Raw genomic sequence first — 27,019 nt, 5'->3', positions numbered from 1 at the left:
TAGGGCAGGTGCTCCAGCCCTCTGAGCATCTTCGTAGAGTATTTGGATCTGCAAGTGTTGGAGAAATAACGTTTATTGTGCAAGTCTCTTGCCTTGCTTTTTGTAAGTATTTCCCTTTCGTTAAAGCCCAGTTCCTGCGAGCTGTTTTTGCAGCACGTGTAACGAGCGTTGTGTCGCATTTGTCTTCACGGAGTAACAAACTAGAGGCGAGCTCAGCTGTCTCCCTAACAGGCCTTGCGCCGTATCATACCCGAGATTCGAGGCAGGAGGCTTTTATCACTGCAAACCTACAAAGAGCATGTTTGTTGTAAAACACAGAAGTGTGCCACTGTGTGCGTTTCTTCCTTCTGACAAAGTTAACAGCAGTCTAGAAACAGCACGTACAAAACACACTGCTTTATATGCAAGTGGGAGCAACGTAGCTGTTCTCGGTAACCTTAGCTTTCTTATTTTGTTTTGCGAGCTAATTTTGCATTAATTACAGGCATAGCTTTAATCTTTGTCATAGGGCAGAAACAGTAGAGTTATCCTTTGACTAATGATGCCCAATTTATTTTTTTCCCCTGACTCTCCATTCGTAGAATAAAGACTGAAGCATTTTTTATATCAATTTATTCCCTATTCGTGATTTTTAAAATTCGCAAAGACATCAGTCCTGGATACATTGGTGATGTCTGCTCTGCATGAGTGCTGTTGCCTCTAGTGTGATCCTTGGAGATTGTAGGAGGCTTTGCAGGTCAGGGAGAAAACTTTCCGAGGTGAGAGAGGAGCAGTCTTAATTCAAGTCATTTGATTTTAGTGAAGGAGAGTTGCCGTTTTAAAACGTGATGAAATCTAAGCCTTCACATGGGTTGTCCCCAAAGTAGAGGCATGCACTTGAGCTTAGATACAGTTTAAATTCCAAATTTCAATATAGTCTTGGGTAARAAAAAGTTTAACTAAAGGAGAGACAGATATTCTTTCCTATGGAAAACAGATTTTGTTCTCTAGTTTTGGTACAGAAAGTCTGTGTTGTGGGAAGGAAAAATGCTTAGCAGGATTGAAGTTCATATGGAACTTTAATTCTTTTTTAACATGTTTAGGAAGGTTAAGAAATAAATCTCATTCTTAAACTGAACACTGCAGAGGTTGACAGCCAGAGTGTGCAGGAGCAATGGCTGTTGAAAAGATTTCCAAGAGGGCTGAGAATGCAGATTTCTTAATAATTTGGAATTTACATGTTCTTATGCTGTTGTGGTTTCCAAGGGATTATGCATACAAATGCCTCTGTGCAGAAAGGTGATTGCAAGTGTAAAATGACAKTAGGTGCTCTATTTACTCTTTTATATATATATGATGTTATTTTTTCTGTTTTGCTCATCTGAAAAATGCTAAACTCCTACAACTGAGAAGACTTATTTTGATATTTTGATACTTGAATTGCAGCTAGTTGATAAGAAGCAGTGATGGTAATTTGCAAAACTAATTGGAAAATAAAGCAGATTTATTCTTTTGTTGTGAATTTCATTTGTTTTGTTTGTCTGATACTGTACACGTGATATGAGCAATGATTTCACGAATTATACTCATGTTACCTTTAGGAAAACTAAACCATTTGCTGTACAATGAAAAACACACGCCTAGTCCGAACGTCTCTGAAATTCTTCAGAGTTTCAGAAAAGGTCTGTATTATAAAGCTATCCTTGATATCTATATGGATATCTGCCCCTAATGAAGCCAGGCTGTGGTGAATCAAATACAAAGTGAACTTGAAACTCTGCAAAGGACTTTGAAGAGCAAAGAGTCTGCAACATAAAAATCAGTGAAGAATTGTATGTGTATCTAAAGGTGGATACCTGTAACAGTGCCGGCGGCCTGCTGGATCATCAGGCAGCTGAGAGGACATTAGAAAAATGGGAATTTAGTTTAACGGTTAGAGTAGCAGTGATTTTGAACAAGACTGATGGTGATACTCAAGGGAAGGTGAGAGCTTCCTGGTAAACAGTTGCTCTCCTCAGCATGCTGCAGCTCAGGCCTTTCGACTTTTTCTCCTTTCCTCCCACCTGGGTGGGCATTGCAATCAGCTCAGGCAGTCCTGTCTGCAAGCCTGTAACTAACTTCATTGTGCAAATCCAGCCTTGCCAAAAACTGGCCCGTTCTTGGTAGATACCTGTCTCCAAAAACTGCTTCCAAAATCAGCTTCTCTGATTTGTGAAAGTGGAGAAAAACAGCAGGAAAAAAAGATGGAAGTAATCTGTTTGGATAGTTCATGAGATGGCTGCATTATTTATAAATTRTTTATGATTTTGAAGCTACATACTTTCTCCCTAGGTTTTATGTCTTGTATAACTGAACAGTATGGTTTACTTTAAATTGCCCATCTGACATGCATCATGAATCTCTGTACACTACCGTTTCTCTTCTCTTGTATGGCCATCACTTGTGGAAAAGGGATTTGCATAACATGATTTCTTCATGTAGATGTGTTCAGGCTGAAGCTCCAGAGCATCTTGTTATAACATATGTACCAATCCTGTTGAATTGGGTTAGTGCCTGGCTCAGTAATTGAATCTATTTGTTTGTTGCTGTTGTTTTTGGAATGACGCTGAACAGTATGCATGTGTTTGTGTGTTTTTATTGCAGTCTTCATATCCTTACCTTATTCTGAGGTTTCCTTGAGGGGGGGCTGAGGGAGAATTGTATTTTTCCATTGTTCAAGCGTGTTTGTGTCCTCCTTTTACTAGAACATGATGGAAAGGGTATTGCAGTATTAATACAAATTACTGGCATGCTTTCCCACAATCCCAGAGACATGTCCAGGCACCTTGTGGGAAGAAATGGGTGCCGTGGGTCTAAGAGCAGGGGGAGCGGGAATGGAGAAGGGCGAGACCCTTGAGGCCAAAAGCTGCACTAGCACGACTGAAAGCACCATGCAGGCACGGTTATTTGATTTGCTCTAGGAAATGGAGTGATAGCTCTTCAGATATCTTTGGCTCAGCCAAGGCTTTCGTTTCAAATTCCCACGGTGATAGGGTTGGAGGGTGCTCCCAGGAGGGAGGTCCCCACCAAGGGTGCTTCCAGCTCCATCCTGAAGAGCTTTGGGGCCACCAGCAGCTCCCAAAGCCAGGTACCTGCCTTCCCTGAGCTGGCCACGAGCCCCAAGATGGCAGGGGATGTGTGTAGGGCAATGGGCTTAATGAACATGGTGTGTATACTARAGAGAGAGAAGGATCCCCACTGTTTCAGCCGGTGTCGCTCGAAGAGGGACACACGACCTGCTGTGAGGTGCCACCTCCTCTGTGCATAACTAAAGCACTAAAACAGCCACCTCACAGGTCTCTCTTTTTGTGCATACTTTGTGCCATTGTCCCATGGATATTTTTCTGTATTTTGTGCTGCCTTTAAATTTTAAAAAAGCTTGAATATAGTTAGAGATCAGTAACAAGGGTACATTGGAGGATGCATTTGGTTCCTATGAGATAAGGTGGCATTGAACAATACGGTGACTTTGACTAAATTCTATTCTTTTTAAAACTTCCTTTGAGTCGATAGGTTTGGGACATAGCACTTTTCAAATGCAAACTCACTTGTAGAAGTTCTGAGCAACAGCAGGAATGGGGAAAGCTGTGAAAAATGCAAGACAGGCACTACCCAAATCTTGCCCTGTTTAAAAGCAAGCCTGGTAACTACTCTAACAGTGACTCAGAAGGGCTCTTCAAACTCTTCAGCTGGGGTTGTCTCTGTTTTCTTTTCTCTGGCATTGAGACAAATCTTTAGTTTTTGGCACTGCTATTTGGGTCTTCACTGTGACAGTTCACTTTACCTAGTRCAGTGGTTCTCCATCATTCAAATAGTGGAGGAACAAGATTATTCCGAGAGGAAAGCAGTTGTGGGCCACCCTGAGGAACCTAGTGCAACAAAACCCTAGTAATTTGGCCCAGAGCCCCCCCCAGGTCTAGTTTTGTCTATTTGCTCTGCCACTGCTTTGCCCAGGTTGTTCCTCTGCACAGTGCTCGGTGCTCCTGKGCTATGCTATGTAGCGGTGCTTTGGTAAGGAAACCTGGTGCCAGAGTGAGCCTTGGTCCGTTGTGTTATTACCCTGTCAATAGTGAAGGAAGGCTCCATATGACGCCTGTGTGGTTTCTGGTCCCATGTTTGTGTTGTGGTGCCCTGATGTGACGAACCCTGAGCTGCCCCTGCACCCGGGGAATGCAGAGCCTGCATAATGTGACCCAGGTCCCAGTGCTTCTAGCCATGCATTAGTACACACAGAATAATTTTTACCTCCTGGTTACTGGTTTTATCTGAACCTCTTCGTTTATCCAGTCTCCTCTGTGGCCTTATTTTCCTGTTCTATTTGTTTTTCATTTTTGTTCTTCCATCTCTTTTTATAGCCTTCTTTTTCCAGCTTCTGTGATCTTCCTATTACCTCCTTGTCTCTCCTTTACCTGACAATAAGTGTGAATAAACGAGATAATGAGACACAGGCCAGTCATCCCAATTACTTGGTATATGTATGCATATGTATGTCCTAACCCTCTCCTCCATCTCTCATCTTTCCCTCTTTTTATACAGCAATCTCTGGAGGATGGGATTATCTTTTGGTGCGTATTTAGCATATTATTGACACTGCTGCACTACGAATAGCATTGACTAATGGTATACATATTTTGAAAAACTAGAGCCACATCACAGTGTTCGTTTGGGCTAGTAACAACAAATTGCCATGTAGCCCAGCTTGTCATCACTGTCAATGAAATGTTCTGCTGCACTCAGATTGTCATTGTTTCGTTTTTATTTTTGAAGTTGGAAGGGCAGGTAAAATACAGTCCATAAGGCCTCTAATAATTAGTAATGCATTTTATACAACTGCCAAAGTAATGTGTTCAGAATATTGGCTTATGGGAAAGATGTACTAATTTAAGTAATGATGACAGTATTTTGATCAGGTGTGTAGTAAACGTAGAAGTTTGAGGGTATTTTTTGAAGGCTTCTCCATCTTTCTATAATTACCGGATAGATAATACGAACTTGCCACATCCAACATGCTAATGATTGCCTTCCAGCTTTTAGAGAGACAGAAATTATACAGTAACTGTGTCTGAACAAGATTCTGCTGTGGTAGTGTAATAAAACATACAATACTGTGCTCTCCTGCCATCGCATAAACATCCGTGAATATGTCCCAGGTCTTTCAATACAGAAAATAATAGAGATGAAGCTAAATTTACTTTAGAAGTACTCAAACAGCTATTGATGGCTTGGGAATGCTGGGTTATCAATAGTAGATGAACTGCTTTGCTGTTGCCTGACACTTTGTATGGGTGTCTCATGAATCATTCTCAGATAAAAGGTAAATGTTCTTACTCTCCAATTTTGCTCCTCTTACGTTGCTACATTTTTCAGCTTTGTCTGCAGATTTCCTGAAGCAAGCTCTCTGTGGCTGAGATGCAGGGTATTTTCTTCGTGAGATGCCTTTTTTTGAACTGGTTCTGAACTGTGCTGCTTGATTAAACTCAAGTCTGCTAAGATTGTAGCACGCGACGTTAATCTGCTGTGCTCTGCATTCCAAGGGCAGCTTAGCTCTGGCCTGTGCCGTGCCATTAGAAAGAAGGTAGAGAGAATTGGGTTTGGAAAATGTTCTTTAATATATCATATACACTTGGTTCATTGCAGCTGGGTCTAGACTGATGGGAAGAGAGCACTTTTGCTTTTATACCACTAGCTGTTTTATTAGATATGCCTTGCTGTATCTCACTTTTAGAAGAATTATTCRCAACCCATGGATTCCTCTGTGATGAAGAGAGTTTTTTTATGTGTTTATTTTCTTCTAAAATGCATTGGCTATGGGAGATATCTTCAGAAGAACGCAGAGGGCTTTAGTCTTTTATCCTTATTACCATCACACTGAGACTGTGTAGGCAAAGGAGCAGTCTGAGGGTAGGAAAAGTCAGCCTTTAGATAACCAAGGAAAAAAAAGCAAAAAGTGTTAAGAGGCTGTGGCAGCAGTGTTCCAATATGTGGCAGATCATCTAATCCCTAGTTAATACAAAACACTCCTAAAATTACCAAAGCTTTTGATTTGTTTTTTTCCTCTGTTTCAGAAGAAAGCAGTGTAGCCTGCAGGTAAGGAGTAGCTTGAATTTACCAGGATAATGCCGCAGAGCACTTTTTGGAGATCGGAGACAGGAACATCTCTTCTTTGTTTGGCTCGAGAGCTGTGAACATCATTATTGCAGAAGACTCTGCAGGACGTGGGGGGAATTTTCAGAGAAGGCTTTTATAAGCTTATTCTGTTCAGTTTATTCTGAAAACACATAAAGTAGATGTTATATTAATAGTGTATGTTTTATGCTGATCAGTGATCTGAGTGAGAGGTGAGGCTCAAGTGCTCCTGCACTTATTTCAAGTTATAAATAGTAAACTGGTGCCAAATACATGATTGTATTATAAGTTTCAGCATCTGTAACGGGATGAATTCTCTAGCTAAGGTGAGGAGTGAAAATTTGTTGCCTGAAACTTTAAAGGTAATTTGAACACCAGTTAACCTTTAGTTAATAGGTTATGAAAAGGAGAGATTGAAAACTAGGAAATCAGCTTTTATGTTTTTGACTGACTAGAAGATTTCTGCGTATTCTCTTGCTTTCCCTATCTCCCTTTTTCTCCCGTGATCATCCCTTGAATTTGTTCTAACTGGTTATATGATATCAGACTTTGTTGGAATGATTGCGTTGGGCAAATTCTCCATGCTCGTGATTGCAGTAGCTGAAGAGGCTGCTGTTGCCATCTATTTCTGAGTAACTTCAAAAACTACTTCTGTACTGGGTCATGTGGCAGGTTTTCAGTGCAGTATTTTAGCCTGATGCATCTGCAACAGCAGCTCTCGGCAGCACCACTTCTTTGGTTTTTTCAACAAAGAAATAAATCTCACAGCCATTTTTCTTGGGCTCTGTATGCCAGTTGCATGAATTAAAATTAAAATGCACAATGAGAATACAACATGAAGGGGCTGGTTGTGTACTTATCAATTACCAGGGAAATAATTAAGGCCTTGTCTACAGTCATGGACCCAGGAGCTCTCAGATACTGTGTGTGTCTCTTYTTGCCTCTCTGCCTCTTCTCTGACAGCATGATGTTTCTGCAGGGGCATCTTCTGGGTGTGATGTTAAAAGGGAGCTACCGCACATCCTTGCTGCTTCTTCCAGCTTGCAGAAGCCAGGGAAAGAAGCCATGCAAAGCGAGGAGGCATCGGCACCTTGCCTGGCTGTCCTGGCTCTTCAGAGCCTCTGGCCACAGGCAGCAGGAGGGATTGTGCTGCAGGCCTGTCTGGTTTTCCATGGGGAGACTCGCAAGCCATCGGCATGTCAAAAAAGGGCAAACTGAGCAAAATCTACAGCTAATGTATATGTATATATAATAGGTATATAGCCATTTAATGATGGCTATAGCATCGTTAACAGCAACAGAGCTGTTTGTCTTCTGCACATTTCTGTCAAAACGTGATTTTTTCTGACCTTTCCTTTTTTTGTCTAGACCTGTTTCTTTCTACTCCAATGTTGCTGGGATTTTTTTGCTAAGCTAGTATCACTGTCTGGCTTTATTCTTGCCTCTTTTCATCTTCTCTCCTAGGTATATTTTCCCTGTGCAACCACTTTCCCTATCTTGGCAGTCCATGCATTCTCTCTTCTTCCTCAAAAGCAATTTATGTTACTTTTCCATGTTTCCCATGTGTTACCAGTTTCTCATTCAACCTCTCAGGTCTCTGTTATTGCCTCTTTGCTCCTTGACTTCGCTCTGAGTCAGTGCCAGTCCCCCCTTGCACCAGCTGCAAGTTGGATGGATCTCATCCCTGATCTCATCTGAATAGTTCCCAGCCTCACTCTTTTTCATCCATGCTTCTCCTTAGCTTTTGCCTAGATTAACCAACTTGCGTATCCTTCTTCCCTAACTACTCTCCTCCCTGCTCCCCAGCCAAATTTCTTGGCATATTCTCATCTATCATCTTCCCCACACATCTCTCAGCCCCAATTTTCCCCTCTTTTCCTTACTGTTCTCCCGTTGGCTCTTGTTCTTGTTTCGCAGGATTGTACCTTTGCCATTTCAAAAAGCAATGAAAAGCATCTCTCTGACATGAAGTGTCTTCCTAGGTCATGTCAAGTCCCTGCTTTAAAGCATGGAGATATTATATAATGTTTCTCAAAAAAGAAGTTGACAACACTTTTTAACCGGGGCAGTGAAAATGGGCAGACCCATTTTCAGCAATGCATTAATCATTTTAATGGAGAGATCCAAAATGAAATTCAGCATGAGGCTGCATATAATAAAACAGTTCAAAATGCTTCCAAAACAGGGAAATGGCAGACAGCTTTAATAAACAGTGCAGCCGCCAGCCTCACCTCTGGTTATTATCATCAGGAAAAGCCAATATAGTCTTTCAAGTCCTTTTTTCAACATATTGGCAACTACTTAGTCTTGGGAAGATTTAATATGTCATTGCAAATTTTACAGGGCTCCCAGTAGAGTCAGTGGTCGCAGGAGAAGGASCTGCGCGAGCAGCTGGCTTCTGCCTGCCTATGGGAGTGAGAGTCCCACTTTGGAGCGAGGCATTGACTGGGAGTCTCTTGATGGTAGGACTGTGTGTTGTTGGTTTTTGTGGTCTGCAGTTCTTTTGCTGAGTTTCCTCTTTTTAGGGGGGGACTATCCTTGCTCCAGTTTTAGATCTCTGTAAAAATAAAACAAGAAAAAATGGCTCCTCAGAAATTACAGTAGCCTGTGTCACTGCAGGGCTTCCCATTTTATAGAAGAATCTGGGAAATATAGATTAATTTATTATAGCTATTGTAGATAATATAGATATTGTTATTATAGAAATTATAGCTATTCTAGAATATAAGGGAAAGAGTTAATAATACCGCACAAAATTCGTAACTGTTGGAAATAGTTCTCTAGTTTTTTAATGGGTGAACTTTCAGAGCAGTTCCACCATATTATATCATACAGGCTCTGTCCTTCCTGTTGTGCTTCTCCCAGATACTACAAGGAAGATACATTTTACCCAGAGAGTAAAAATAAAATAAAATAAAAATATTTTTATGTCAGGAAAATTTTTTAAGAAAGAGCTACATAAGATTTTTCTGTGTCATTTAGAGTCTCTTAAAAAAAGCCTAAAATTTGAGTTTGTGTGAGTAATTTATCTTTGGGTATGTGGAGGAGAGTGAGCAGGAGAATATGAATGAGTGTGYGTCTCAATCATGGCTGAGCTTTCTGATACATGAAGAGAATTTTTGGTGACTCCATCTGGCTGGAAGGTCTATCTGTGTGACCTTTTGTCCAACAGATGGAAAATAACACCAGGAGGGGTCTTTTGATTATCAAAGCATGGGAATTACTACAGTGCAGCATCACCCAGAGGCACCCATCTCTTTCCGAGTGACAGGTGATGCTTCTGGCATGTGTGAGATAGCTGAATTCCCCCTGCTGCATTGAACATGTATATGCCAGATTTTCTTGGCTATATTATCTACCTATCCACCTTCCCTCCAGTTTCTGTTGCTGGTGAGGAAAGAAATAAAAATACAGAGTGTCCATGTAGAGAACATAGTGAATACAAAGGAACTGAAGGAAGAGAATGTATTTATCGTCTTCATTCATGTACAGTAACATATATGTCTTTTACAAAACAGCTTGGTTTTTCATTATTTCTATGAAATACTTTTTGCACCATGTAAAAGGTGATTAGGTTAAGATTAATTGAAGTCTTTCCTGAATGTAGAGATTCTGCCTGGAAGAGCATAGCAATTTTGTTTTCCACTGTTGTTCCGCTTTTGCTTGCACATGTGTTTGCAATATCCCACTGAGGCATCTCTCGCTCTTGTCAAGGCTTCTCTTCGCATGTGCAGCATTGCAAGCAGACCTAGCAGCACTCTTGCAGCCAGACCTTTCTTTAATTTGTAGGAATGCCATTCAGCTAATTCCTCCGAGAGTCAGAAATGAACTAATAGAGCCAAATCAGTTAATTGTGTAGCACCTCAGTGAGTTACATGTGTGTAACTGGCAGATGGCAGCTATGGATTTTGGTACTCGCTTGCTTGGAGAGAGAACGAGAAAGGACCATGCAGTGCTGGGAGTTGGGGTTCAGTGGAGTTTCCTCTGGTGCCCTGGGGAAATGTGTGATGGGGAAGGCAGTCTCTTCCCTTTTCTGCACTGGGGCATATTCGGGTCTTGTAGCTCAGCTGATGCAGTGCAGGTGAGTACCTGGGAGGAGGCAGTCTAGTTCCCCTGCAGCATCTCCTCCTTGGGGATTCCTGTATTGCCAGTAGGTTAGACTGGAGACTGGTATTTATGGTAGACTGATATTTATTCTTTAGCCTATGCTTGTTTCTCCTCTCCTTTTCCTCACAGACAAACATCCCTGTAGAGTCACTTGAAATGCAATTGATATTTTACAATCTAGAAACTGGCTATGCCATAATGATATTAAGTGTGCTAATGATGCACAAAAGGCCATGAGGTTGCCCAAAGCCATGCCAGTGAGCTTATCTGCCTCAGTTGCAGTGCCCTTTGCTCAGAGGAGGTTGGGAGGAAACCTCTTAAGCCAGCCCTTTCTTACACACAGACCACGCTTTTCCCAGTTTACCCATGCCAGTCGTTACAGTATGGGGTGGAGACGTAATGGTCTGAGCAACACCTCTGTCCGAGTGAATAGAGACAAGAGCATGCCAGAGAACGGCTGCAAAGGCAGACATGCTCTGTGCTTGGCCCGGTCGTGTGGGTAGGCTCCGGAAGGAGCAGAGGTGTCTAGAAGTCATCTTTGTTCTTGGGGAAAGCTGCTCACATAGGAAGAGTCACTGCCACCCGTATGGCTCTTTGGGTATGAATTTGCCCCTTCTCCCATGCAACTTCTGTAGCTTTATCTGTGACACTTTGTTCCTCAGAAASCTGGGGCAGCTTGTGTCTAAGGGACAGTCAGATTTTGGAGGGGAGTTCCTCAAGTGAAATGAAGAAGCTTCCCTGTGTAATTCTCAGGTGCACCTTAATATTTGTCACCAGATTATCACCTGCTTCATTTCCTCCCTTGTGCATTCCTGTGTCTCAACATGAAACTCTTAACCACACCTTAGGTCGTATGGTCAGGAAATGCCGTTACAGTAGTGTCACTGCTTGCCTTTCACAGTCTTTCTCATCTTGCCAAGGCTGAACAATATGGCTTTAGATTGTAAACATTTGGGGGTTTAAATGTCAAACCTCAAAATTCTGTTAGAAGGAAGTTAGGACATTGGTTAGGTTATCCTGCAAACTTCAACTGAAATTAAAATAGTTAAAAGGCAGTAAATAATTTCTTTGTTTTGTGGTAATATTTGTAAAACTTTTCCTGCCTTAAGTAACTTTTGTAAACTTACTTTTCTACTGGTACTTCTAGTGTGGATGTGTGTAACGAAGCATGCGATTAGTACAGTTAGCAGAGTTCCTGTGTGGAATGTGGTTCCTTTAAGCATGCTTTCTGATTTTTTTTTTTTTTTTTTTTTTCTGGCATACCACTTATTTGCTTTCACAGTTGATAGCATTACTATTCTATCAAATAATTTGGTAAACCGTTATGGCTCTCCTGCAGAAGCAGCCACAGCACGATGCCTTCTAATTGCATGCTTTACCTCTGCTGTATTATCACTGCCCATTTCATTATTTACAAGTTGATTGCAGCTGCGTTTCTCAGAGGCTATGAAATATTCAGCAGCGAAGAGCAGCCCATGCAGAATCACAGTCCTTGCAGTGGAGCAGTAGCCCTCACAGGCAAAGAGGAACCAAAAACTTCTTGTGCTTAAAACTAACATGGAAATCCCTTCTTTGCTTTAGCTTTTCCCACAACACTGTTTGGGGAATGTGCGTTTCTCTAAAAACAGTCACTTTACTTATGTTTGTGATTGGGTAAGAAGAAGAATAAATGTTCAGGTAATAAATTTCTGCCAAGTTTACCTGGCTATTGGAAAGAAGGAAGGGAAATCTTAACTGCCTGAGCGTCCCTGTGAGGCGGTTGGTATTATGGGTGGAGATAAAAAATAACGCTGCAGGCCGTTTTCTCACGCTTTGTCTGTCYGTAGTACTAGCCAGCAATGATTGACTGAACTATGCAATATTTTACCAAGTGGGAAACACGTAACATTTTCATAAACAGGATACTTCATCGTTAAAGTAAAGAAGCAATTGCTTTGACCTTGACACTGGATATGTAAGGCCAGCAGTGTAATAACTGGGAATGTAACTAAGCAACAGTCCTGTAATAGCTTGCACTGCATTATTTTTAATAGAAAGCACTAGTAGTGGGGGGGGGGCTGAGCTAGCAAAGCAACTAGGTAATGCTTCCAAACAAAACAAAACTGTATTTGTCCAAAAAGTTTTGAACTGTAGTGTGCACTAATGTGCACTGGCTGTAATTTGGGCTGACATCAAAAGAAAGTAATGGAACCAGTGTATCCTTTTGTGGTCTGAACAAGCAGACGGTAGTCTGACAGTATCCCTGATTCTTTTAGGCTGCTTTAGAAACCCAAATCTCTTCTGGAAATTGATGGTGTAGAAGAAATGGCACATTCCTTCAGAACTAGTATATTTTACACCTATTTCTTCTTACTTTGGCAGTAGCTGTCTTTTCTAATCTACTGGCTAGTACCGTAAAGCCTTGTTTATGTGAAGAGTTGGCTTGTATTTTTTAACTAAATTAGTTCAGAAAATGATTTAAATGAATTCATATAATCACCTACTGTAGGCATCCTCTAACTTTTGTTTAAGCTTGTCTTAAATTATTGTAACAAATCAATAAAGCTAAAGATGTAAAACCTTTTTAAGCTGGTATAAGCAGCTAGGGAAAGGAAGATACTTTCTTCTAGCTAAGTCAATTTACAAAGCAAGTTAGTTAATTTTTTCATGTAGCCCATGGAAAGGAAATTAGGCTGAGATGTTTGACATTTTTATTATGGAGGCATTGCAGAGCTGATTGCAACCAGATGGCCGCTCCATTATGCCGTAACTGAAAATATGCATTGCAAAGCTGGTGCTAGTGGAAAGCTTACAACCTCTATTGCTCTCTGTGTCCCTAGTAAATCTCTCTTGACTGATTTGGATTCTGTTTCTTTAGATACTAAACCTAGAATGAGGTTCTGTGCAAAAAACCCAAGAGGTGCTTGTGCAAGTCTCACTGCAGACACTGGCACTGCGTGTCTATAAACTACCTTAACTTTACCTATAGGAGTCTCTAATTTGATTTATGAAATTCATATCACTGGGCACTTTATATATATGACAGAATAAAAACTTCAAATTTATCAGCCTGATTTCTTTGTCAGATCTTTGAAAGCCAGAAGATAGTAAAGAAATAAAAAGAGGGRGTTTAAAAAGTGTGTTAGTTACTCTAAGGTGTTTTAAATAAATTCTAGAAAGGAAACTTTTTCTAGAAATAGTTTCACTCTGTATATGACTTTAAATTTGAAAAAAAAACAGGAGATAATGTATATTGATTATTATAGTCTTTTAGTATGGCATAATTGAACTCATGTTCAGAATTGTGATTTTCTTTTTTCTCTCTTTTTTKGGGGCTAGGAGGAAACATTTGTCAATACTATAATTCACTTCAACATCAAGCTCTACAGAGACTGTAAAGTAAGTATTTATGAGACTGCTTTTTGTTTCCTCTAGTGGTCAGCTTGGCTTTACTTCTATTTTATGAAGATGCTTGTAATTTATGAAGGTGCCAGTTCTAAGCACTGAACTGAGTAGCGACATTTACATGTAGCATATATAAATAATAAAGATGTGATACGTTTTGAAAACGAGGTGGTTATTTTCATGTGTTAAACAGCCAGTACAGATGGGTGTTTTCACATGGTTACTCAGAAAGGCTTTCTTTACCTGCACTGCATCTTTTGGCACTGCCCTTGTTTTCTGCTTGCTGGAGATGCCACAGACCTGTACAGTGCATTTGCTCATTTCGAAACTTGTTTTGAAAACATAGCAAATATGGTTTCCACGTGCAGAGACAGAAAATATATAATGAAATAGGCAAGCAGGGGTTCGTATTGAAAAGACAAAGCTATCCCACCGTGGAGGGAACGCAGGAGAATACTGTGGTTAGGAAGCTTGTCTGGGCGTGCAGTCTGCAAAGCCTGTTTGATACCTCTGCATGGAGAGCAGTGGGATCCAGTCTCTAGTATGTAGGGTGGATAAAGCTGGTACTGCCTTCATTCCTATACTGGAGCTGCAGTTAGATCTGAGTAAAGATTTGAGCAGCATCAGGTTTATATTGGGTTTCTGTTAAAATAATTAACACCTCTCAACAGCTAGCAGATGGTAATTTTTCAAATACTGCAGTCATTTTTTTATTCTGAGTATTCTGGCCTTTGTTGTATGGCTGTTTCCAGTAAGTGATCATGTGGTACCAGACTAAAATGTAAGTCTAGTGGTTAGTGGGCTAAAAGCTAAAGGTCTACTTCTGGTTCTTCATAATTGCAAGGTAAGGAATAGATCTGAAGAGTATGATCTGGTCTCCTTAGCTTTGTAGTCATCTGCTCTTTCACTGTTTTTTTGGAACTGAACTGAATTCAGAAAAAAAGGGACCCTTTTATTTTGGGGAGCCATGATGGCAGAGGGCAGCTTAGTGACCTGCAGGCTTATTGCTAGTCTTTGAGTTACCTTCTTCAACACAATAGTAGCTTTTCTTGGTGATAGTGGGTTGTTCTTTTACTTAAGCTAGCGAACTGTGTTTGTGAATGCTGGTGTTGCTACTTCARCTTCATGGCTAGTCAGCTGAACGATTTCCCATATTTGAGAATTTTTTCTCAAATAGATCTGTTAAAGCAAACTAGTAACGAATGGGGAGTTCAACCCTTTCTTGGTATGAGGTGTTGACTTATGTAGTTTATTTGGCTGTATGTAATACGCTCAATCTGTGGCTTATTTGAGAAATTTGAGATTTCAAGTCCCTTTTTAGCACATTGATACCCTTGAAACRTTCTGAGGAATGCATGCTTTTCTAATGCATACCAAACAGATGTTCTTTACTTATGGTATGTTGATAAGACCACAAGTTTCAAGATAACCACCTAATGATAACTGATCTTGTGCATGTTCTTAGCTTTTCTTGAGTGAAATTACATTTGCTCAAATGAGCTAATGGGCTTAACTTTGATTTTGCAAAAGCTGAGAGCACGTACTCAGTTCCCACAACTTGTCTGRCTAGGTTCCTCCTAAGCTGCAGTGACCAGTTGGTTGAGCTTCTGTGAATATACTCCTAGTCCCTCTCTCAACAATCTCTTTTTGTTACCAGTACATAGCACAGCAATGTCTCAATCCTAGGTGTTGAGCCCATGAATGTAAGGGATCTAAGATGAATGGAAAGTATTCCTTCTTGRTAGTGGTTGTCTTTAAAATGGAAGTAGAAATGGGTGAGCTTGACCAGACATGGTAAAGATGAAATTCATAAAATCAGTTTTTATCTCACACATACCTTAAGAATCTTAATGTGCAGAACCCAGAGAATTGTGATGGTGATCTTTAACTGCGGCAAAGATGCAGCATTTTAGTTCTAGGCTTCCAGTTCTCTGTAGAAGATACTCTGATCTGGAAATGAAGTGCTTCTAAAAGGTGTGTGTGTGTGTGTGTGTGTGTGTGTGTGTGTGTGGTTTTTTCCTATTGGATACAGTTTGGAAATTCTATTTGGCAGTAAAAAGCATTGATGACTCTGCTGAGTGCACTAAGGGACTTGGACTCTTGCACAGGAAGATTAAGAATAGTGAAAAGGTTGTCTGTCACTCCATCTAAAACCATGTTAGCATTAGAAAACTAGGGTTGTCTGAGCACAGCTGTGCACAGATCTGGTGAATTTTCCTTCCAGTTCAAAAAGTTGTTAATCTTTGAGCTGAAAAAAATCAAACCTAGCCTCCCCAAAAAAATAAAAGAAAAAAAAGGTAGATTGATTGGTGTTTTARTGTCTTTTAAAAATCTGGATTTACTTCTCTGATCCCATTTATAGTACAACCCCAGAAACAGCTGTTTTGCTTCAAGTAAGGCTGAGAGGTGAAGACAGGATCCTTTCAACCAGCTTTGTTGCTGGAGCAGTAATGTCAAACTATACCCTTGGCAATGTGAGATTTTTGAGTGTGTGTATGCGTGTATATATATATATATATATACACACACACACATGCATATATACATATATATGTGTGTATATATATATATAAGGTTTCTTGAAAGATGTGGTTCATAGAGTGCCTGAAAGAAGTAACTTCTGGCTGGGAGTGGGAGAGGAAGCAAGTGTGGCTAGTGATAAAGGAGGTTGGTGGATTAAAGTGGACTCTTTAAATCAGCTATGCTGCCTGCTGAGAACTTCTTAATGTGAAATCACACCGCAAAGCACTGCAGTTTCTGGGTATTGTATTTAGCTGAAGGGTTTCGCCTCGCCACGTTAGTGTGGYTCTGTTACATCAAGGTTGAGGTCATGGAAGAAGATTCATCACAGGTGCCTAACTACATCTAGCTTCCAGCTTGACTTTTTTTTCCCCCCCTCCTTTTAAGTCTCCAATTACAGCCAGGAAGAGTTTTTAGGAAGCACAATTATTCATTTAAAATAGCATAAAACTATTTCTGACAATATGCATCAGATATTATGTATCTTTAAAACTGCATAACCAAACAGAAAAGTTTCAGTCTTGCTATTCGTCCTGTATTTGATTATCTAATTATGCTGTCTTTATGTGATGCCCAAAACAGAAGGGAAAGGAAGAGGGACATCTGGTAGCAGTTTTTGCATATCACATATTATAATATAAGAGGACTTCTACAAAACTGGGCCTCATTTTTGGTTCAGTTTTGCCTTGATGTAATCAAAGAATTTAGAATCTTGAATTTAGGATCTTCCAGGTGCCTCTGAACTTTGGTTCACTGTACTGCTTAAATTWCTGTCCTGGAAAACAACAGTCATATTATTTCAGGCTAAATATTCAAGGTATTAAATACTTTGGAAACCTGTGTTATTCATGACAAGATGCACAAACTACAGCTTTTACATTGTAAGAGGAAAYGTATTTTTTTCTTCTAGAGTTGCCAAAATGAGTTTCACAGTTCTGCTGACAACCTCTTTAAATGTGTCCTATAATTTAAACCACGTTTTTGTTTTTATGTGCTGCTTATGTACCATGCATTCGGGTTGTTTATCTCTTACTCCGTGACACAAACCACAAGTGTGTTGGCAGCGTGCTGTCTCGCAGTTCCTTGCATACTTCTGCTGTGCTGAACTGTAATTGCCTTGTGTAACCTCATTACTCTTTGTTGAGATTAGCTGGAATCTGAGTACAAATCTGCCAGTCGACAGCCCTGATTAGGCTGCAGCTATCACCAAAATGAAACTGTTTCCTCTCGGAGGAGAAAAGGTTCTCATGTGTTAGAAAGCTTCGGGTCAAATGTTTCTGTCAGCTAAGGGTTGGCAGAAATACGTGATGTGCAATCGTAGTGTTACAGGAAAGACAGCAGTTTCTTGTGATATATTTTGTGGGGTGAGGGACATGTAAGGGGTGAAGAGCAGGTCAGAGGAAGAAGAACCTCTTGAACAGGTATATGGCAAAACATTGGAGGTATTTAAAGGCCCTCCCCTACGAGACCATGCAGAACATGAAGGCCTGGTTTGACATGTAGGGTGGAAACTGCTCTCTTTCACAGTGGTCTACCACAGTCTTAGTCTCTCTGCACTGGGTTTGCTTATTTAAGGTTGATGTGACAGATGCACGAGGCATACGTGTGAAGGAGAAGACGCTAGTCAGTCAGTGAGGCACAAGCAAGAGAGGCCTTGCTGAAGAGAGGCCTTCTCCAGCGCTCGGGAATCTGCCTGGATTGCTCAGCTCCAGACAAGAGRCACCAGCAGTGGGGCCGTGCCGGCCATTAGAAAGGCAGAGGGAAGAGATGAACAGATGCTTCTCTCAGAGCAGCTTCAGCATATGAGACCTACTGGTTTGGTGGTCAAAGTTCGGAGCACCTCTATGTCTGAAGTAATTCAGGAATAGCTGCTCTGCTTTCAATTTTCATCCTTTTTCCCCTAATAACTTTCATATAAAAATAAGTTTACCACTGTTCCCAGTGTTTTGGTGTTTTCTCTATCTTTATTATTTATAAAAAGTTTTCTCCTTTCTGCTTGTTTTTCTGTGAAGCCGTCACTCTTTGCCTGTAGTATTTTGTTTTCCTCAAGTTGGTAAAAGAGGTCAGTTACATCTGTATTGATGCTAACGGGCTGCTTCATGCTGCCTTACACCTTGCGTCGCAAAACATCCCCCTCTCCCTCATCAGATGTAGCTTCTGCATATCTGTAGGTTTTTTTGCCCAGGTCATCAGGATTTCCCTCTGCTTTCTTTGGATCRTGCTTCCAGATGGTCAGTTCTCGTTCAGTACAACCACCCCTGGGCAAGGGCACTCAGCTGCAAGCTTCTAATTCTGAAAGGGTCATAAAGACGTAAAATTTGTGCTTTTCATTAGGCTGAATGTAACAGGAGGAGCCTCCTTGTCAGCCTGCTCCCAGAGGGCACATCTGCACTAAAAGATCTGCATGAGTAGGAAAAAAAAAGCTATTGAGAGCATTATTGAGTGTATGATCCCTGGGCTGGACATGGTTACTCAGAATTGGTGATCGTGGGGATTATTTGTGTGTCTAATTATAGCTTCTCTTCTGGTCTTTACCTCTTTCTTTTCTTCTTTCTTTGCTGCTTCGAGTCTCTCCGAAGCCTAGAAATATGTGACCGTTCTGAGAGTCTCTCAAAGTCTGCTCCAGAGATTTGGTGCCTTTTCACAAAATACCGCAACCACATCTTCACAGGTTTCGTGGTTGAGGACTAACCCCTGGTTGTGAGAAACACAGTTGGAAGGAAAAGTTCTTGTGAAGAAGAGGCAGTATCTGAGATACTTTGGCTTAGTTTCTCACAGAGGCTGAACGTGAGACTTCCAAACGGACCTGTGGCCCCTTTGCAAACAGAGAAGAAAGCTGTTGTGAACCATCCACAGTGTGAGCTTTTCCGATGCTGGAGAACGTGTATGTAGGTAGAAGGAAGAAGATGCAGGAGCCAAGCTGGGATTTGCTGAGAGACACGTATCATTGAGCGCAGGTGCACGTTTGATAATGCATAGAGAAGTAACCAAGTAACGATTCCTAATGCTTTTTTTTTTTTTTTTAGTTAAAAAAATAATTCTTTTACATTACAACTGAGGAGGATTGAAAGAACCATGTTGCAACAGTGGTTAAGGCCATTTTATCTTGACATGTTCTGAAAAAGTAGAAAAGTTCAAATATTCCTACTATGGATTTCCATTTGGGGGGTTACTGTAGTGAATGTCAAAACTGCAAACTGTGKTGACTGTGAAAATAGGCTTACGTTGCAAGAATGACTAAGGCGATTACAGAGCTGCATGAATGATTAATTTACTCTGCTTTTGTTTCACTTTTGATCCCAAGCCCTCCACTGAAAAAAAAGGCAATTGTGGAAGAAGATATTTTTAAAATAAAAATTAATTCAGTTGTAATAACAGACAGCTTATTACACAGATGTGCAGCAAAACTACTCCAAGAAGAGCAGAGAGATCAGTTGCTACCATATCGCTGTAACATGAATATTAGAAATTTGTAGATAAGTAATTGCTGAACACTTTGCAATCAGAATATCTATTCACATTTTAAAAGGATAATATTATATTTCTTTCAAAAAGGACATACAGTGAAATAGTGGTAGTGCTTTCCTAATAACCCTCCTTTAAGCTCTGTTTAGTGAGCATTTGTTTTGTTATTAAAATTACTCCATATATTTCAGACAGACTTCAGCTGAACTACTGCCTAACACGTGCTAGACACGCATTGATTTTTGTCTTAGACCAGCATTTCCCCTGGGCATCATATTATTTATTCATAAAGCAGAAATGATGTCTGACAGGCAGTTACAGGGGTGTGTATCTGTAGTCCAGAAACAATGTGAAAAGCTTTGCAGGGACCCCAAGAAATCAATGTGTCGTTGCTAAAGAGCAGTCTTTTAATTCTGAGCACACATTCTTGCAATCGTTCAGTGTGGAAAAGGAAATTTAAATAACAAATAGTTACTATTAAAACTGCAGGCCGAAATTTTCATTCATTTTTATTCTGGTTGTCCAAGCCAAGGTGGAATGAGGCAGAGAAGGCAGATATCCAAGCTCAGATACCCTTAAGTTATAAAGCAGGCCTGCTGCTGTCCTAATCTGCACATTCTTATGTGCATTTTCATTGAGGAAGGATATTTTTACTGATAAAAATTTTAAACCCAAGTGTTGTTCAGAAACTCAGATATTTCTAAAATGCATGTGATTCATAACCTTTTATTCCAATTGAATAATAGACTAATGTCTGTATAGCATACTAAAATAATAAATAGATGGTACTTTCAGAATGTTGACTGAAAAATGTTGATAATCTAATCATTTTGATAGATCTGTTTGGAAAAAAGAAATAAGGCAAAAAGAGATTTATTCTGATTTTGTTTGTCCAAAATTGATCCCTACATTGTATCAAGCAGTACTTGCTGGTGACAGATCAACTTTATTTCTAAAAGGTTTGTTTGTTTGTTTGTTTTTTACTTGAAAACAAATGTAAACATTGAACCCACTGTTATTCTTAGGAAAATTTTTATCTGGTCTTATACTTCTTAGATGTGTAATTTCAACTATTGAAGCAATATATTTAAGCTGAGATAAATGTCTCAGTATCTTGCCAAAGCAGGCYGTTATGGAATTTCTTATGATTTTATTTAAAACAGGTAACGTAGTAGGAAAAAATAGCACATGATCAGGTAATTAAATATTGCATCTCAATGTATAAGCAGAAGGGAGCTGAACTGAGTTTGTTCTGGCGTTTCTTGGCTTTCTAGTACTTGACTTTGAACCGGAACATTCTTTGATATATACGGTTGGGGGTTCAAAATTCACTTTGTGTATCTTGAGGGGGAAGGGAAATGTAAAATATGAATTCATTTCTACTCCATAGACATCAAAGTTACTGTCTTTCTCCTAGTTAATAAGAAGTAGTGCTTATTTACAGTGAAGCCAAGGAAAGCATTAATATTGTGAGGCGAAGAAATCAACTTGTGTTTCTTAAATTAGTGTGCAGAACACCTTTGAGTTGTTTTCCCCAGGGGAGGCTTTGACCTCTTCAATCATGAAACATCACAGTAAATGCAATTTTAAATCACTCAACTGGGACAGCGTAATCTCTGTCCATCCAGAATATGTAAGAGTGCCTGAAGCATGCACACAGGGTTGTTTTCAAGCAAGTGGTATGGCTTTAAAAAGAAAGAGAAAATATCATACCTCATTGGTATTTTTTAGAAAAATCAAATGTATGAACTTTCATATTTAGTGATCTGACATACAAAGATGATGTTGGGAAAGTGTTCTAATGTTTTCATTTGCCTATGATTTTGGTAGATTTGAAATCTGATCTCATTTGACGTGATCTGAAGAAAGTATAACAAATATGACATTTTTCTTGTATGTGTTTCACTGGGCACATTTTTGCAGCTGCTATCTGATGAAAATGTGAAGTCACAAAAATATTTTTTTCCTCAAAAATGCATGCATTTTGATTTGAGCCTGCCAATTCTTTTGAATGCTGCTGTTAACTTGCAAGAATTATCATGTAATTTACAATAAGTAGATTTTAAATAACAAATTTATTGYGTAGTGTTAAGAATGTCTGAATGTTAAGTAGCAACTTTAAATGTCAATTTTTCCAAATTGTTAAGCTAGAAGTGTAATAATAATCCATTTAATCTATTTGGATAGCTGATAGCCTGTCAATTAATAAGATTTGTTCATCCAAAGCTCAGCTGCATCCGTCTTCCCTTCTGAAATCTATTTTCATAATTTAGTGCAATCATTCCTGTTGTCAGCAACATAACTCTTTGGATTTGTGTATTCTTCGGCTGTCAAAAGCAGATAAAGCACTAAAACCTGAATCCACACGTTTTCAGCTTCGCCGCTCTGGAGTACTCTTCAGGACGCTCCTGCAGTGGAGACAAGTAGCTGCTTCTGGGACATGGTCCACTTTACCTCTTTTGGAARCTTATTTGATTGTAAGATAAATTTCATTTTATAGGGTCCTTATGAGACGCTGTTGACTGAAGGGAGTTTAGGTACCCGATTTCAGGTGGAATTTGGCCTCAGAGCGAGAAGCATGCACGTTTAGTTATTTACGTGTGGACACAGGATGTCCTCCTTTCGAGCCAGCGGAGGTCCGGTGCCCACGGCCGGAGGAGCCTGGAGAGCGGTTCAGCTCTCGSTGGCCCGGACGCCTGCTGGCAGCTCCCCTGGGAGCTCTCTAGGGAGCACCCACCTCCTGTACTGGGCTCGCTTTTCCAGTTACCAGTGTGCTGCTACTCGGCGTGCTCTTCCAGTGCATGCTTGCTTAGCAGTGATGTGTTAGCGTGATAATACATTTCCTCCTGGCTTTCCGTCACGTGTAGATTACTAGGTTTTAAAGGGTGTTTGSAGTACTCTTGTAGAAAACAAACATTATGCAAAAAAAATTAAAGGTAACGCATATACTGAATGGACTTTTTGGTGAAATTTCTCTGCCTATGGTACCGTGAAAAGAGCTTCTCTAATTTATTTTGTGATTTTGTTCTATTTCTRAAATTACTTTCTTCTGATGCTGTGTTGCTTTTGATGAAAACTGGTTGATTTGGAAGTTATCATTTGAAAAGTTCCTATATAGGAAGAAATTTTCTGTGTTTTTCTATTTCTGCTTGTTCTTTTTTCTGAACAATAATTTATCTAATATCAACATGTSCATGTTGAAACACCTTTCCTCACAAAACAAGTATTCTGGGATTCTAGAAACAGGCTATAGCATACCGGTCCCGCTGACAGGTCAGTTGGAGAAAAGGCAGCACTGCTTTTAAGACAGCCATCTACTGAAAGGTAAATGTTTTTCAAGACCAAAGTTTGCTATTGAGTTCAGACTGACCGCCATTTATTGGCTTTTTTTTTTTTTTTTTTTTTTTTTTTTTTTTTTTTTTTTTTTTTTTTTTTTTTTTTTTTTTTTTAGATTTAAATGTGACTCTGGGACAACCATATTTTTGTTCTCTCTGCACACAGCCTCCAGCTTGCTTGTGGCCTGACCCACGACAGGAACTCCTAGGTGCTCCCATAACGTAGGAAATAGATAATAACTGCGAGGGCTCAGTGCTTCACAGGTTTCATAGACTTTTTTTTAACAGTGCCACATGAGGAAAATGAGTTGTTATCATATGGCACAGGTGAAAAATGAAGGCATAGGGGAATGTCCTTAAAATACTGCTATTAATTGTGAATGTCTGACCTGAAACTCTGATTATCTGTTCTACTAAGGGTTTGTAGCATTCTGTAGTATTTAACGTCAGATCTGCCCCATTAGGTCCCCCAGTGCTTCCGTTTGCAGACGTGAGCGGTTAGTGCTGCTGCAGGTGCGCACTTTGGGTCTTGGGAGGCGASAGGTTTGGTACCGACGGGCAGTTTGTGTTAAGTGTTTTCTCCAGTACCTGCAGGAGCTCTTTGCCAGGGAGGTGAACTCAACCCGTCACCAATGTGGCCATTGGCAATTTGGTCATAACCGTCCTTTCTGCTGCCCCCGCTCACCTGCCCTGGTTGCTTTAGGCCTCCCAGATTAAGCCGTTTGCCGGGAGGTCGGGCGCCCGGCCGGCGAAGCGGGACCCCGGAGGTGGGGAGCTGCAGGTTCGGGGCAATCGGTGTTTTAGAATGGGTGAAGCGACATCCCTGTCCCTAGGCTTGTTCTGTACATCTATACTGCTAGCCCCTTTGCTCGCAACRTACATACTGTGAATGTGTAAAAATCCACTTGGTGTCTTTTGCAAATATTTCTTAATTTTTTTTTTAACTCACCCATTACTAGTAAGATTTCACATCTGTAATGAATAAGCAGGATTTTTACACTGATGTTATTGAAACAGAAGTATACTAAAGAAAATTTTTACATAAAATACTTTTACTACTCAGTAGTTCTCTTAAAATATGAGTTAGACTTGAATATTTTTTATAGTTTCAATGCCTTGATTGGAATAACAGACATTTAGTCAACAAATATTTATTGAGGGACAGTAGTCTTCCTGTAAATCATATATCTTGTAAAAATTCTCTGGAGTGCTGTTAAAAGCATTTGTTTCCTTTTATTGAAATGTAGGGCCTACACACAATACATGCCAGTATGGGATGGGATAAAGTTTTAGCTACCATTTTGGATAGCAGTATTATAATTGTTACTGAATTTATTTTTTAATACTGCCTTTGGAAATCTGRGCTCTGTTCTAAATTTCATGGTTCCCTTTGTGAAACCATACCAAGGCTGAATATATGGCTTTTTGGTCCATGGGAACATCATAATTTTAAATGTCACTGTCTGTGAGACTTCTGAGACAAGAAGCATGTACCAAGGACAGTGCACTTCCTTTTCCGTGGTGTAAATCGTCGTCACAAAATGTGCTGCTGTTCTCTATATAAAGCAGGTACTGTTCTGAGTACAGATGCGGAGACTATCTCCGTTTTGCAAGCTAGAAAATGAGGATGTGTCTGTGAGAGGTTGACTCATTTGAAGGTGATGGTGGATTGGGGTTGCTGGCATATGTTTCCAGAAAAGTTAGTGAGTAGAAGAAAAGGTACAAAAACGGTATTTATCACTTGACTGCTATTTATCGCATCTGCATTTTTCTGAATTTCGTGGGGTGTTTATGTGCATGCATAATGCATTTGTACTTGGTGCTTTAACAAATGCAGATGGGGGTTATACTAAAACACTTTTTACTGGTTTGAAAGAGGGCAGAGTGAAAAGTCAAAAAAAAGCCAAGTGCAGTTTCTAAAAATGTATGAAATAATATATTTCATGCCTATCGAGGAAGTCATTCAGGGAATCTAGAAATACAAATAACCTAAAACCACAGAATTAAAAGTCCTAGTCGAGGCTTTTCCAAACTGAATTCAAATGTATTTGAAAAGGAGCCCTCCAAGATGCAGCAGAGTTGGTTCATTTTTCTMAAGAGAGTCTGAGCTGGGCATCCACGTTTGGAGTTCAGGAGGAGTTCAGTACCTGGGGGACCCCTCCCAGACTGAAGCTTCAGTAACKTGTCTCTCTGTGGAGACTATCAGCAAAGTTGCCAGTTACGATGGCATTTTCTGCAGCGTGAGCACTGAGCTACTCTGGACTGGAGAGCTCATCAAGTCAGTTTAAGCAGTGATCAAAACTGCAGCAACTGGCTCGCTAGTAACCTGACCCTTCAATTGTAGTCAGGTCTGTGACTCAAACCTTCTAGATGATCTTTCCAGATATTTTATATATTTTGTAATTTAACGTCTACTTTGGAGTTTGAATCAACTATCAGTAATCAGATTAAGCAATGAAAAATCCATGTATGACTTCCCTAGCTTTTCTAAGGAAAGTATTTAGTGCTCTCCGTCCTGATACCAGGAATGAATGTGGGTTTGGACTTTCAGGTTTACCATTTTCTTTTGTTTGAATATTAAAGTGATTATATCTTTTCTGAAGCCATCAAAGCTTTTTRATGTATTTTATGCCTTAATTCCTATCCTTCCTCTGCCATCCATTGRACAAAGAAAGCTGCAAGCATCCCACTGAAAACAAACCTTCTTCAGAGCTACTGATGGATGCAAGAAGCTGGAGTCTGTATCTTCTTTTGAAGCAACTGAAAAAGTGGGGAAGAATCAGTCCTGTCAATATACCATCACTTATTTAGAGGGCTTTTAAGCATGCATTTGCAAATGTTTTTTTTAAAAAAAAGCTTTTAATATTTGCTGCTAGAAGCCGAGCAACATTCTGAATGCATACTCGCAACATACACTGTTGGCACCTGTTCCTGCAGCCCAYGTCAGGCAGAAATCCTCCTTTGAATTAAATGGGCTTTTTGCCTGACACGCTCTCCCATTCTAAGTAAATTAGCAATAATAGACTTGAACTATAAATTATTTTTTGCTCTGGGCTTGTTCCTTAATAATTACCCACCACTAATAAATGCTTCACCATATCAGCAAAATACAAGAGCTTTTACTCTTAATTCTTAAAACTCAGCAAGCAGCTTTTATTTCAGGGTTGGCACTACTGGAAGAGGAGTTGGTTTGTTTTTATGACAAGAGGAATCACTGTTAAAAACAATCCTGGGGGTGTAATTAGGACATTACCTTATGAAGCTACTACCCTGTAGTATGTTGAAATTTGAAGTTTTTATCCTTTAAGCAATATCTTCTGTATTAGAGGCTGAGATAGCTAGTTCTAGTAGGGTTGGGTTCATTTTTTCAGTGCTTCTATTACCAGGTATGTATTAATATTAATATTGACAAGAGGCTGATTCATGCTAGGGTACATTTTTAATATGGATTTAATTCCACCAGGAATCAGGGTAGTGAAATGTGCTGTATGGCAGCTGGCACAACAGCATTTTTAATCAAATAATAGAATCCAGCTGGTGGGGAGTCAAGTGAGTTCTGAAGCAGACGTGACTTAATGCAGATCTTCCCGATTTCTTTAATAAAATGCATTACCTTTGCATATTAACCAAATGTAAATGGGGGAGGGGAAGCCAAGGGAAAGCAAATTCGTAGGTTTGTTAGGAATAAAGTTCGTTGTTTTAACAGGGAGGGAGACGATGGGGTTTATGCTATATGTAATACATTAACTTGGGCTCTTCTCACATATTGCGAAATTATGTCTGGTTTGCAGGCATATTTATGATTACAAGGTTCAATTCCTAGGCTGTGCCCTTGCGTACTGCATGTGGTGCTCTTTCATTACACACTACTGTCACTGTCAGTAGGAGTCCTCTTCAACTTAGATGTTGATTCCTGTGTTGCACTTAACTGGTTAAACTAGAGTGCTGCGGCTTGAACAGTTAACCCTGGCAGCAGACTGTAGGTCTTCTTTGTGATCACTGAACTGAATATTGTTTCACATGGTCCTCTTTCCCTAATGTCCTTCTCTGCTACGCTAACTAAA

General features: G+C 40.0%; 1 protein-coding gene across 2 annotated transcripts in view; it reads left to right on the top strand.

Annotated features, from left to right (window-relative positions):
• The window catches only part of PAG1 (phosphoprotein membrane anchor with glycosphingolipid microdomains 1), a 106,997-nt gene that overhangs the window by 12,140 nt on the left and 67,838 nt on the right, over positions 1–27,019 (top strand). Inside the window, exon 2 of one of the 2 annotated variants that reach the window (XM_085314323.1) lies at positions 13,570–13,629. The exons of the other annotated variant lie outside the window; for it this stretch is intronic. The gene's annotated coding sequence lies outside the window, so the exon portion shown is untranslated. The remainder of the gene's footprint in view (positions 1–13,569; positions 13,630–27,019) is intronic. 2 annotated transcript variants of the gene reach the window in all.

This window comes from Rhea americana, unplaced genomic scaffold (assembly GCF_003343005.1).
Source record: "Rhea americana isolate MKP2758 unplaced genomic scaffold, rheAme1 scaffold_40, whole genome shotgun sequence".
Classification (NCBI taxonomy): domain Eukaryota; kingdom Metazoa; phylum Chordata; class Aves; order Rheiformes; family Rheidae; genus Rhea; species Rhea americana.
This window is presented reverse-complemented; position numbering and strand designations above follow the sequence as displayed.